Source organism: Gorilla gorilla, chromosome 5 (assembly GCF_029281585.2).
Source record: "Gorilla gorilla gorilla isolate KB3781 chromosome 5, NHGRI_mGorGor1-v2.1_pri, whole genome shotgun sequence".
NCBI lineage: Eukaryota > Metazoa > Chordata > Mammalia > Primates > Hominidae > Gorilla > Gorilla gorilla.
The window spans coordinates 185,597,070-185,611,053 of NC_073229.2; the positions used below are offsets into that span (position 1 = coordinate 185,597,070).

The 13,984-nt window shown below is 46.8% G+C and overlaps 1 protein-coding gene across 6 annotated transcripts in view; it reads right to left on the reverse strand.

The window, feature by feature from the left end:
• The window catches only part of AGPAT4 (1-acylglycerol-3-phosphate O-acyltransferase 4), a 146,693-nt gene that overhangs the window by 131,838 nt on the left and 871 nt on the right, over positions 1 to 13,984 (reverse strand). The window contains exon 2 of one of the 6 annotated variants that reach the window (XM_063707989.1): positions 1,667 to 1,837. The exons of 4 other annotated variants lie outside the window; for them this stretch is intronic. The gene's annotated coding sequence lies outside the window, so the exon portion shown is untranslated. Of the gene's footprint in view, positions 1 to 1,666; positions 1,838 to 13,843; positions 13,863 to 13,984 lie in introns of those variants that run through there. One more of the 6 variants, XM_055391405.2, reaches the window with a different exon arrangement.

A 13,984-nucleotide genomic window follows, 5' to 3' on the forward strand; every position in this document is an offset into this window, starting at 1 on the left:
GGCCTGGTCAAAATGAGAATGTGGGGTTCCTTCTTCAAAAACTATCAAGAATTTCAACAAGGGAGAGCAGAGCCTTACCCCAACTGTGGGGTCCAAGGTCACCACACAGTTCACATGCCCAGGAGGACTCTCTGGCTGAGTGGCACCTTGAGCTTACCAACAGGGCAACTCCTCAAATGTGACCAACTCAGGAAGAGAGTTAAGAACTGCCGAAAGAAAATGAAAGTCTTCCGGACAGGGGTCCACTTTTTACAATGTCAGCACCTAGCTCGATGGTATCTATGTGCACGCTGCACCCCCAGGACCGAGTCGTAAGTTCACCATTGAGTCACACCCTGGTTCTTGCTTCTCTTCTCAGACCCATCCAGGAGTTGCACTGGAGGAAACTTCCATTCGCCTGGCGCTATACATGTTTGGGGCTGGGGAGTCTCTGGAAGTGAACTGCGTGCCACGATAACAAGCCAAGAACAGCATGTGGGGACAGGGCTTTAACAAAAACACAGTGGGATGCAGCAGCCTCTCACTGCTTCAGGCTTCAATGAACTGCTAGGATGACAGAGGGGCCATTACTCCCACTGCACACGGGAGTGTCCTCTTCCTCTTAGCCCTTTCCATAGGCGATGCCTTTCATTCCTGCAGACAGCATTTATGAAAGAACCAGCCTGGGGAATGAACACTGACCAGTCCCAAGGAGCTTGTCAAACTGCAGGAAAGCAAGATAAGAAATTCAAGTTGTAGAGTCCAAGACTAACTGCCACTCTCCTGGAATGTGCAGCGTGGTTTGAAAATAAAAAGCCAGGCCTGGCACAGTGGCTCACACCTGTAATCTCAGCACTTTGGGAGGCTGAGGCAGGCGGATCACTTGAGGTCAGATGTTTGAGTTCAGCCTGGCCAACATGGTGAAACCCCAACTCTACTAAAAATTAACCAGGCGTGGTGGCACACACCTGTAGTCCTAGCTACTTAGGAGGCTGAGGCAGGCAGGAGAATCACTTGAACCCGGGAGGCGGAGGTTGCAGTGAGCCAAGATTGCGCCACCGCACTCCAGCCTGGGCCACAAAAGGAGACTACATCTCAAAAAAAAAACACAGCATTCAGCCTGGGCAACATGGCAAAACTCCCTCTCTACACAAAATACAAACATTAGCTGGGTGTGGTGGTGTGCACCCATAGTCCCAGCTACTTGGGGAGGGCTGAGGCAGGTGGCTCACTTGAGCCAGGGAGGTCAAGGTTGAAGTGAGCTGTGTTTGAGCCACTGCATTCCAGCCTGGGTGACAAAGTGAGAGCCTGTCTCAAAAACAAGAAAAAATAAATAAACGTCAGGGTTAGGACACCTGATTTCACCAGGCAGGGCCATGCGGAGGTCAGGAAATCTCCTTAGAGGAGTGCACACTGAACCACGTCTTCACCTTCTAGAATTTCCTGAGCAGGGCTCACTCTGGTGCTCCGAGCTCATGTATTCTGTTCCACCTGCCTGATGCCCTTCCCTCCCCCTTTTCTCCCACTGTTGACTTGCCAAACATGTGTTTATCCTTCCAAACCCTGCTTAAGCCAGCTCCTTCTCCTCCCTGCCTCCCGCTGAACAGTCAGGTGCATCTTTCCCTGTTTCTCATGGCCCCTTCTCTATTGGCCATGAAGCTCACTGTCACAGAATGTAGCCACTTACTCACTGCACGAGTCCATGAGACAAACGACAGAAAAGACCTGGCACAGTCCTGGGCCACATGACGTTGACAAGTGCTATTTCCCTTCGTGTGTATATCTGCCATCCCACGAAGCAGGCTTCCTGAGGAGCTGAGTGTCTTTCACCATCATATCCACAGCTCCCAGCACAGACCTGGCGTGAGAGGTGGTTAACAAATATCCATAGAATGAATCAATTGAATGGTCAGTCATATTCACCACACTGCTCCAGGGAAACGCCCGGCTCACGGCTGACTCATGATGGGACCTGTCAGAGGGATGTAGCTGCTACCCTGAGACCGGGTAAGGCATCATCATTAACAAAGCCAAAGGAGGGATATTTTACCTTCCAGAAATCCAGCTAATCATGTAGTGTTTGTAAGCTACATTTGACATGGGACAAGTCAGTAATTGAGCTCTACCTCTTTTCTAGGAATACATGTTTGTAAGGGGGTTTCCTCCGCCTGGTTTTGCCCTCTTTATTCCTTTTCTCTTTCTTTATGAGTGGACCTTCGGCTTCTGACTGCATTTTCCTAGCACAGAGCTGTGAATGCTGCATATCCAAAGAGGCTGGAGAGTGAACAGGCATTGACCTTCACACCTGGGTAGGGGCTCCTGGGCCAGAGACCCAGTTTGCCTGTATGAGCTGTGCAGCCCTGGGAAGACTGCTGACCCCCAGGCTCCCCATCTGTGAAATGGAGATAAGAAGAGTTCCTAGTCGAGGGCTTGTGGTGAGGATTATCCGTAGACCTTTGCCTGGTACATCATCTTAAATGTCGCTGTGGTCATCATTATCATCACTGCGCCATCACCACGGCCTGCGTCCTGGCTCTGGGTTTCTTTTTTTTCAAAGTCACCCTCTTCTTGCTAGCCAACCTCCTTCTATCCTGAGGTTCCAGTCCTCTCAGTCCATAATCATTTATAGAACTTAAAAAAAAAAATGAGCCTGAATTGGTTGGTCCAAGGTGGGGCCCAGGGAGGCATTTTTAAAATGCTTCCTAGGTGATCCTCATGTGCAGGCAATGTTGAGAACATGGGTTAGACTCTGCTGCCAGGACCTGAAAAGCGTGACGGAGCTGCAGCCATGGTGGCCAGCTGCCGCGTCTGTCCCTGCCACACAGGGGCTACTTCCCACTGCTGTGTGTGAGCTCCCCAAACCCCAAACTCTTCCACAGCTGGCTCTGTACTAGCTCATTCCTTTTTTTCCCCCCTCTTCATTATTCTCTCATAGCAAATAAAACTTGGTTTGCTTGTCCCTGGGCAAAGTCCACAGCCTAGAGTTCCTCCTTCCACATCTTATTGTAAAAACACAGGCTTACTGGGGCTCTTAGGGGCTGAGTTCTCCCCTTCTGACCCACTGCAAGCTCTACCCCACTTCTTCCTTTGCTCAGAAGGTTTGGGTCCGATTATTCTTCAGTCCCACGGGGGAGTGAGACCCTCATAATGAGGGGCACCCTTTGGGTAGCTTCTTGGGACTTGAACTGGCACATTTCACATGCCTCTTTTGTTTTGAGTTCAAAAGATAACTCCAGTGAAAAAAACCTCTAGGAGAACATGAGGATAACGTCATAAACAGTGCTGATGAAAGATGCCAGCAAGCCGTGAGAGCTGAGGTGGCCAGTCCTTGTCTCCAGGGAATGACCGAGGAAGAGAGGCCAGGAGGAGCAAAGCAAGCCCTGGGCTATTCCAGAGAAAGTGAGAGAAGGCCCACCAAGGTGAGTGACCAGAGGCAGAAGAGACAGACCCAAGCCACCCTCCATCCACCCATCAGACCATCAGAAGAGACAGAGAAGGAAAAAGAGCAAAGGCAGACATATTCTCAGCGGCGGTGGGCGGGGTGTTTCTCACACCTGCCTGCCCCACCCCACCCCACCACCAAGATTCCCAGCCACCTTGGATGCTTAAGGAAGGTGCATTTCCCCTGGTGAGGAAAGCTATATAGAAGCTGCTGAAGATCAGGCTCCCTTTTAAAAGACAAACAACAGGCTGGGCGCAGTAGTTCATGCCTGTAATCCCAGCCTGGCCAACATGGTGAAACCCTGTCTCTACTAAAAATACAAAAAATTAGCTGGGTGTGGTGGCAGGCACCTGTAATCCCACTTACTGGGGAGGCTCAGGCAGGAGAATTGCTTGAATCCTGGAGGCAGAGGTTGCAGTGAGCCAAGATCATGCCACTGCACTCTGGCCTGGACAACAGAGCGAGACTCTCTCGAAAAACAAAAACAAACAAGAAAAAGACAACAGTTCAGCCACTGGGGAAGACAGAAGGAATGGAAAGCAGGAGATAAGTCCTAATGTGGCAAAAATTGGAACGAATATAAATAATTAAAAGAATTAGGCACACTTAAAATATCTCTCTGGTCCTGTCCCCCCACCTCCTCTCAGACTTTAACCCTATGATTCCTCTAGAGATGGAGTCCAAGTGAGGATTTTAGTGACCCCCACAACATCTTCGTCACATCATCTGGTCTTAAGTAACTTCCAGATTTCCACATGATTTGGGGGGCCGTGATGGGAAGTTTCTGCACATTTTGAAACAATGGGAAGTCTTTTCACCCTAAAGGAAAATTCAGGAAAATTTCAGGAAAGGCAAGAATATGAAATGCAAGTCCATGTAATTCTGTTACAATATTTAGTAAAATCACAGTGTGCTCAGGCATTGCTAGCTCTGTGGCTTTGGGAGGGTTAGTTAACCTCTCTGTGCCTCAGTTTCAAATTAGATTAGAGAAAATAATTGGCAACCCACAGGGCTGGGGGCAAGCTGAAATGAGGTGTTATACAAAGCAGAGAGCTTCTAGTAAGTGCTGCGTAACACATGTTGATTACAAAGTACATAAATGATTACCTTATCAGGTGTAATATGATAAGTGACCATTTGGGAAGAATATGATTGGAAAGTGACCTTCTTTCCCCCTATATTTACTATCTCAGGGCGTCAAAGACACCCTCCATATAACAAGTTACCAAACCCTGCTGGCTTTCAGACCTGTGCCTCTTCTGCGCCTCCCCTCCCAGAGCTGCAGGATGCTCAGCCTCTCTCTGCTTCCTGCCACGCCAGCCCACCTCGTTCCTCTGTGGTCTAGGAAAACTCCAGCCTCCCGCCCTGTCCCACCTCACCCACTGGCCCACTCCTCTGGTCTCTGGCACTCCCTGAGAAGCGTGCACACTGGGACCAATACTCCCCACTTCCAGACCTAACGTGGGGGCTGTTCTTCTCTAGGAAGTATTTTAGGAAGCCCAGACTGGGCAGGGGTGGTGAGGCGTTCCCCCTGGTGTGCCCACGCATCCCTGCCCTGCGAGTCTTATCCACTGCGTGGGAACCCCTCGCTGAGGCTTCCGTCTTGCCCTCTGGGCAGCAGGCTCCTCAAAGGCACTCGCAGGGTTGGCTTCCTCTTTGTATTCCTGTGGGCTGAATGCACGGGCTCCCTAAGAAACGCTGAAAGGGGATTCTGGAGTTGGGTGGGGAGTTGGAATATCTGACCCCACTTCTGTTGACCTTTGAGAGCCTGAAAGCGAGAAGGGAGAAGCGAGATGGGAAGATAAAAGGGAGGGACACAGCAGTTATGGAACCCCTAGGGTCACCCAGGACTAGTTATGGGACCCCTAGAGTCCCCCAGGGCTGGGGAGCTGAAGCCTAACTTCAGGCAGGGCAGGGTGCTGGTCCTGGGAAGGAAGTAAAGGTGGCCCCTCCTGTAAGTGAGAAGCACCAGGGACGGAAAGGGAAAGAAAGGCTTGAAATACCAGCAACTGTGGGGATGGATGCTAGGTGGCAAATTAATACTAGTGAGAGCTGGGTGCTGATTAGTACCCACTGCTGGACTGGGTGCTGATTAGTACCCACTGCTGGACTGGGTGCTGATTAGTACCCACTGCTGGACTGGGTGCTGATTAGTACCCACTGCTGGACTGGGTGCTGATTAGTACCCACTGCTGGACTGGGTGCTGATTAGTACCCACTGCTGGACTGGGTGCTGATTAGTACCCACTGCTGGACTGGGTGCTGGATTAGTACCCACTGCTGGACTGCAGGGGCGCAGGACTCACTGTGAAGGTCAAGGAAACAGTAATGAAATCCCCAGGTGGGAGCAGGTTTGTGAGTGCCTCTCTCAGTTTTTTCTTGAGATATGTTAATCTGTTCACTCCAGGGAGGTTTGGAAAAGGAGGCTCCCTTAGCTGGTGGGTGGGGAGGGGAAAGAGGAGGGCCTGTCTGCACAGATCCGGGTGTGGAAGGGGTCCTATCAGACCACCGAGCCTGGCCCAGTTCCTCACTGCACCGGGCTGCCTTGGTGCCAGCATGACCCCCACACAGACTTATTAGGACAGAAAGCACTAGATATTTGAATACTTTACGGCCACGTGTCTACTTTTAAGTTGGTTTACTATTATTTTTCAATTCCCATGTAAAGTATTTCTTCATTTAAATTAATGAATTGCCACTTTGGTTGGGACCCTATTAGTCCTCAGAAATGGGTTTGCTTTGATCGGACCAACCGGATTCCTGGGTGTACCTGACAGAGCCGGGAATTCCCCCTCAAGCAGTGGTTCTCAGCTGTGGGCAAGTTTGTCCCTCTAGGGGATTTTTGGCTGCCACAAGTAGGAGTGGGGTGACTACTCCTGGCATGTAACAGTTAGAGGCCGGGAATGTGGCTGAGCATCTGATTCTGCACAGGTTGGCCTCTTCCACAAAAAAGGATGAATGGGCCCAAAATCTCAACATCAAGATTGAGAAACACCTCGCCCTCAAGGAATGTCACCCTTGAGGCCCTGGCCAGGAGGCCAGCAATGAGGCAACCCTGATGACCTGACTTCTTGTGCCCATCTCTTCTCTAGGCCACAACACATATTCAGTGCTGGGTACTCTGCTCTATGCTACAAACGATGCGATTATACCTCCATGCCATGAATGAGCACCCAGTGCGGTTATGAAGAGAGGACTGTAATCACTGTCATGGAAGGTAATTATGCATCTAGAAAGAGTGACTGTTTTATGAAGGATGAATGGGGTGATTGGAGAGCGTCAGGAAAGCAGAGGCTGGAGGCAGATGCTAGAAATGGACTCACAGGCATAGAAATGGTTCCTATGCAGGCTACCCACACAAAAGGCCGAAGAATCTGCTCACCATCCGCCTTGCAACCTGCCCTTCCCCCAGCAGAAAAGAGACAAGAAAAGAAATGAGCCCGATGACTTACTCCTGGGACGCAGGACACAGTCTGAGATGATTGCATTGATTGTCTGCTGATGGCTGCAGTATCCAGGGAAGAAGATGTGCTTGCATAGACAGATATTTCTTTAAAATTTCATCCGCCTCGGTTAACCTCTACCCACAGAAGACTGACAGCTCACGAGGAGCCCATGGAGATGGGCAAGAGACCAAACTTCACTCCAGGATCAATTCAAGTCTCCCATTCTCATTTCAGAGTTCATCCAAGATAAGCACTGGCAGGGTCTTTGCAGATAATAGTCTGCCTTTAAAGTCGGTGGTGGATTTGTGGAAAGTCCACTGAAGAACAGAAAGCCTCTGACTCCATCCACCCACCGCCTTGGGAACTCTGAGAGCAGCCACCACAGGTGTCCTTGAGAGCAGCTGCTCAGTCAAGTTCAATCCTTGGTTAAACATCGGTTTTGAGAAGAGTTCATCTTTAATTTAATGTATGTACTGCATTGTCACTCAGATGGTTTTAATCACAAGGCCCTTTCCCTTCTCCCACCATCTCTGGCTAAACCATAATAAAAACAACACTCCCTGAAAACTATAGTAGCTTGTCTTATAAAGTACTGCTGTTAGTTTTTCTCCAAGTTCTAAAATACTACCCTTTCTTGCAGTAATTTTGCTGTTCTTAACAACTGGGATGAATGGCATGCAAAGGTCTACACGGTAGAGATTTGTTCATTATTTGAAAAATATTAGCTGGGGGACGGGCTCAGTGGCTCACATCTGTAATCCCAGCACTTTGGGAGGCCACACTGGGCAGATTGCTTGAATTCAGGAGTTCGAGACCAGCCTGGCCAACATGGAGAAACCCTGTCTCTACTAAAAATACACACACACAAAAATTAGCCAGTTGTGGTGGCACACCCCTATAGTCCCAGCTACTCAGGAGGCTGAGGCAGGAGAATCGCTTGAACCCAGGAGGCAGAGGTTGCAGTGAGCCAAGACTGCGCCATCGCACTCCCGCCTGGGCAACAAGAACAAAACTCTGTCTCAAAAAAAAAAAAGAAAAGAAAAATATTAGCTGGGCATGGTAGTACACACCTGTAGTCCCAGCTACTTGGGAAGCTGAAGCGGGAGGATTGCTTGAGCCCGGAATTCAAGGCCAGCTTGAGCAACAAAGTGAGACTGGCCTCGTAAAAGAAAGACCAGTCTCACTTTTAACATTTTAAACAAAACTAAAAAATAAATTTACCACACATCTGTTATGTGGCAGGCTCTGCACTGGGCATGGGAGACAGACTGTGGAATAGGCCGTGGCAAGGTGTGAAGGTACAGGGGAAAGCAGAGCCCAGATGATCTGGGTTAACGTCTCAGCTCTGCTCCTTCTTATGACCTAGCTGAGCTGCTTAATCTCCCTCATCTTTACTTTCTCTCTCTGTAAAATGGAGCACGATGAGAGTTTTCACACGCTAGCTTTGTTATGAGGCTAAAATGAGTTAATAATGTGAAGTCCATGTACTGGCACGTAGGAGGCCCTCAGTGAAGGCAGGCTGTCATCATTCTTGCATAGCCTGTAAGTCAGCCAGTCACCTCAGTGTCTCTAATGACCTCTGCAGGTTACCTGGCATAAACTAGACTGAGGCATCATCTCCTACAGGAATTTCTTTTTTCTTCTATAAAAAAACAAAACGGGATACATGTGCAGAATGTGCAGGTTTGTTACATAGGTATGCGTGTGCCATGATGGTTTGCTGCACCTACTGACCCATCCTCTAAGTTCCCTCCCCTCACCCCACTCTCCAACAGGCCCTGGTGTGTGCTGTTCCCCTCACCTTACAGGAATTTTAGTGTCTGGCTTCAAACTAACATAAAATTCAAAATGCACCTCTCGTCTTGGAGGATCCCGCACAGAAATGACCATGAAGTAGTTATGATGTTTAACCTAAACAGAGCAGAGATGCCCGTGCCAACCAGAGTTATTAGGAGCAGCTTCATGCTGATATCATCTGAGTTTAAAATAACCAAGAAAAAGAAGAACTTGCTAAATGTTTTCTCCCAAGGTCAGCCAAGCAGAGGAGTGTGGTTTTCCAGAGGAACTTTGTCATGTTGCCCATATAATTTCCAGGCTGACGGTGGAACTTAAGTGGGGGAAAATAATTCTACTAAGAAGAGTTTCATGACATCAGAAAACACAGAGAAAGTGCTGCAACGAGGTCTCAACACTGTTCGTGTTGGGTCTCTAGAGCCTCCACTAGTTTCTGGATGCACTGCTGTTACTATTAAGAAAGCTGTAGGGGGTTGAAACCCACTTGTTTTTATCAGAACAAGACAGAGACTTGCAGTGTATGATGGGAAATCAGCTCCAAAGGACATGAGGATATTCAGTGAACTAATGGGTATGTAATTGGACGCAGGTAGTTTTTCTTTTTTAAAATGCTATACTTTGAGTCGATGTGGGGGGAGCTGTTGTCACCTGGAAATCTATGAGTAATTCACTATGAATGGGAACCTTGAGAGATTCTCTCTCTCAGCTTGTTCTTTCAGAAAGAGAATACACAAGCCTTCTCTTCCTCTGTGTCTCCTGCGTTAGAAATTCCATTCTTCCCATTTAGTTAATTAACAAATGTTTACCATCCTTATGCTCAACCAGCATGGAAGATACAAAAAATATATAAAATGGACAACAGTCAACAGCTAACCACTTGATCCCTCCCTGCTCAGCTGTGTGTGAACAATTTATAAAATTGTTCAGTGAAAGAAGTACCCTGTTTCATTAGCCAATAAATGCTTCTATTAGAAGTGATACTGCCAGGGCAGGCGCGGTGGCTCACGCCTGCAGTCCCAGCTGCTGGGGGAGGACTGCTTGAGCTTAGGAGGTAGAGGTTGCGGTGAGCCATGATGGCGCCACTGCACTCCAGCCTGGGTGACAGAGCGAGACCCTGCCCACCCCCCAAAAAAAGTCATACCCCCATGGTTTAGAGGCTGTCTCCACATTGTCTTCCTGATAGTTCTTAAGCTTCTTTAAGGAAAAACCAGTTTCCCGTTTATTGCTATATCTATAATATATAGTGCCTGAGACATGATACTCAACACTATTTGTTGAATAAATGAAGGGATTGGGGGTGGATAGAGGACAGATGGATGTATCATGTATGTGTGAGTGGATGAAGGAATGGTGACTGAAAGGTAGGACTTAGGATCAAAGGAAGAAGTAGAGCAAATTAGATCGGAGAAACAAGATAACGACAAACAATGAAACCAATGGGAAATCTTTGTGGAGCAACAGTGTGCCAAGGAAAAGAAGACAGGTTGATGGATTGTTCCATGATAATGTTAAAACAAATTATACTCCTTTTAAGATATTTCCTCTTATTCAGTCATTAGAAGAAAATGGGTATCTGCCAGTCATGGGGTTTCCCTTGTAAACCCATTTGAAAACTATAACTATTTAAACTGTATCTTGTTTTGCTCACAGTTGCATCTGTGGCACCTGACACCTATTAAACATGTAATAAACAGCTGTTGAAGAAAGAGTTCATGCTTTAAGCTTCCTCTTTCCTACAGCCTGGCAGCGATTGCAGACCTTCCCAAGCCCATGCATGAAGCCAGATTTCAGAGTTCCAGCACTTCCTTTCCAAACTGATTCTCACACAAAGAATAATGAATTTGAGTTGCCCAAGCTCTAGGAAATGTTACATGATTATTATATTTCAAAATAGGAGTGATGAAAGGCGTTTCTCCAAAGATTTAGATGTCAAACACCATTCAGAAATGTGAATGTGGGCCAGGCACGGTGGCTCACGCCTGTAATCCCAGCATTCTGGGAGGCCAAGACAGGTGCATCACCTGAGGTCAGGAGTTCGAGACCAGCCTGGCCAATACAGTGAAATTCTATCTCTACTAAAAATACAAAAAAATAAAAAATAAATTAGCTGGGTGTGGTGCCACATGCTTGTGATCCCAGCTACTCGGGAGGCTGAGGCAGGAGAATCGCTTGAACCCAGGAGGGGGAGGTTGTGGTGAGCCGAGATCACACCATTGCACTCCAGCCTGGGCAACAGAGCAAGACTTCATCTCAAAAAAAAAAGAAATGTGAATGCGGCTTTGTCCCATAACCATCAGACCTCCTTTCCAGAATAAAGGAGACTGCACAAAATGTGTGACATTTACCAAACCCTCATTTGAGCATCCAATAATTTAAAACAATGGCAATGGCAGGAATTACGAAGATGACATTCCGGGTAAGTTCCTGGTTCCGTCTTCCCCAGTTTCATACCTGTTTAAAGTCTAGTGTAAGTCTGGCCTTTTGTTGTTAAGCTGAAGCTAAAAAAGTATTGGATTAGGAAGGATTCTGCCTTCTGTTCAGTCTTCTAACAGTCTTTTTCTGATTAAGAAAAACTTCTGTCCCCAAATTTACATCTACTTATGCTTTCAACCAGCACAGAGTATACCTGCTCTACTTCTATACTAAAGACTGACTTCTCCCTTCTTGGAGTTAAGAACCCTGAACCAGATCCATTTCTTACCATCCACCTTTGCTATCTAGGACACCGTCTCCTTCTTCCCTTGAACCGTCTGCCTCCTCTCCTATAAAGCTTCAGCAGCAGGATGAAGACTCTCCGACTAGTATTCTTCTCATACTAATTGCATCTCCTTGACTGGCTGTTGCCTCCCCCTTCCTTCCAGCTGGGTGCTCTTCTCTTCTTTTCGCCACCCGTTTGGTGGATTTTAAGCTTGAGAGCACAGACTACAACTGCTGCCTTCTTCACCAACTTCACAGCAGAGCCTTGCAGACAGTGAAATCCCAATAAAATGACGACTGACTCACCCTCTGGGTGTCACCTCTGTCAGCCTCTTCCATGGGACCCTACGTTTACTTTATACTCACAGCTCCACTTACCTTCCCTAGGCCAAAGCTGCTAACTGCTTTAACCTCTACTCAGCATCTGAATATCAGACAGTGTTTTGTTTGTTTATTGGGTTTGGGTTTTTTGTTGTTTTTGTTTTGGCTGTGCTTCCGAGGAAGTCTTGCTCTTTTTCCTTTCAATTCTATTCCATTAGGCTTTTTGCTGTGAAATTTTGAATCTGGAAACTCAAGAGAACCGACATCGCAGACTTTGATTTACATGCTGTCAATCTGCTTTGGAAGGTCATGTGGCAAATCTGCCCTTGAGGACCATTTTCAGGCAGGAAAAACAGTAATTTCAGCCTGGCTGCTTTTCAGAATTCTTTGCAAACATCAGATGCTCACAATCCAACCGTTTCTCTGTGTACTAACATGTGCTTTTCAAAATGAGTGTCATATTCTTTTTAGTAATACTTTTCTATGTGTTATGCCCTTTAAATAGTTCTTGTCTTTAACTCCATGTGGCTCTGGTTTGTTTTGTGCCATGCTATTTTGCCCCATTTTCAGGTAACTTTTCTACCTGAATTACTTAGGACCTCTGGATTTATAGCAGATTTGATAAGACATAGATGATAGCATATTTAGATAAGGATCACAGCAAACAGAACCTCACTGAAACCACCCATTCTTCCTGCTTCCACATGGCAGGGTTGCTCAAGGTTTATAAGTAATGATTTTGGCTTTAGCAGCCGGAAGGTATGAGGGCTAAGTGACCTTCACACATGTTTATCTTAAATTATAGATAATTTTAAGAGTCATGAATGGGATTACTACTTATCTATTTTATAAAAGCTAATTATTTGGGATGCCCATCAGAAGAATGGTATCCCTTATCAAACGCTTCCTTAGACGTACTGAATAAAAACATCAGTTTAGCCGGTACCTGTTAAGAGGCCCACTAGGACTATGTCTTTCTAAGAGATGTGTTATTTGATTCTAATTTTAATTAACTTTGCTTATTACTAAGTAGATAATAATTTTCTCGTTTCATCTTTTTTCTGAATATCAGTTTTTCTCCCCATAGAGAACATTCAGAAAATAGAATCCTTTTAACGTAGAACTCAAGATGTGCCCTGTTCTCCCTGCCCGCCTCCCATTTCCCTAAACACACACACACACACACACACACACACACAAACACACACATTCTCCCTTCTCTCAAGATACTTTTTTTTCCAACTGAGAGTGGTTGACTAATCACAGATGAGTTAATCCTTCCACAGTTTTGAAAAAGTCTAGCAACCCTCACCTTGAAGAGAGTGAATAGCGTGGCTAATCCATCTAAGAACAATGCACGAAAACGAAAAACGGAGAATCCTGCCCGGCAGTTAATTTGTTACTCATACTTGTTGAACTTAAGATTTGGAGCTAAATAAGTGCAGATGAGAGCAAAGACCCATCTTTTAAATATTTAAGCTTTTAGGCAAACCTGGGCAGGCAATATCACATTTATCAGTGCGAATTCTCCAATGCTCTCTAAAACTTTGTTTCAATGATCTCACCTCCTGTAAGGAATTAATTCCCCCTTAGCTTGACCACAGGATCAATATCATATCTTAAGAAGTGTTTAGGTTTTCTAAAAAAAGACCAGACACTGAAGACTTACATAAACATCAAAGCATTCCTTTTTTAATTCCTCGATATGGAGAAATTCATAGGCCGAAAATTAGGTAAATAGAGAGGTAATTACCAATGCCTGTTTCCTTGACAACTCCCCTCCCCCACCCCTCCTGTGATAGGGAAAAACCAAAATGAAAGTGAGGAGGGGTAGCCGCAAGCCATGCTGGATTTTAGCAAACCAAAGCAAGAAGCAGAGCAGGAAGCTGCAAACTAGACACAAAATACAAATAAATCAATGTATATCGGGGCTGCATATTGTGTAGTATTTTTGTGGTTGCCATAGAAACGTCAGCGACGGAAGAACATGTTGCACGACACAAAAGAGAGCAATATGTAATAGGAACATTCCCCCCACCACCACCCCCCGCCCAGCTTCGTCTATAGCAGAGAAAATGCTTTAGCCCCGGGAGGGGGCTGGGTGGGTGGGTAAATGAAGCCAGGAACAGCAGCTTGAAATCACAGCCCAGAAAGGGACGCTCACCCGGCCCAGCACAAAGCGAGGGTCCTTTTGTACCAGCAGAGCCTCTCTTCGCCTCCTTCCAGGCGCCCCCTGCACCTTTCCCCCCCCCCGCCTTGCACTCCCCCTCCCCCGGAGCCTACCCCTTCCAGAGGTCCTAAGGAA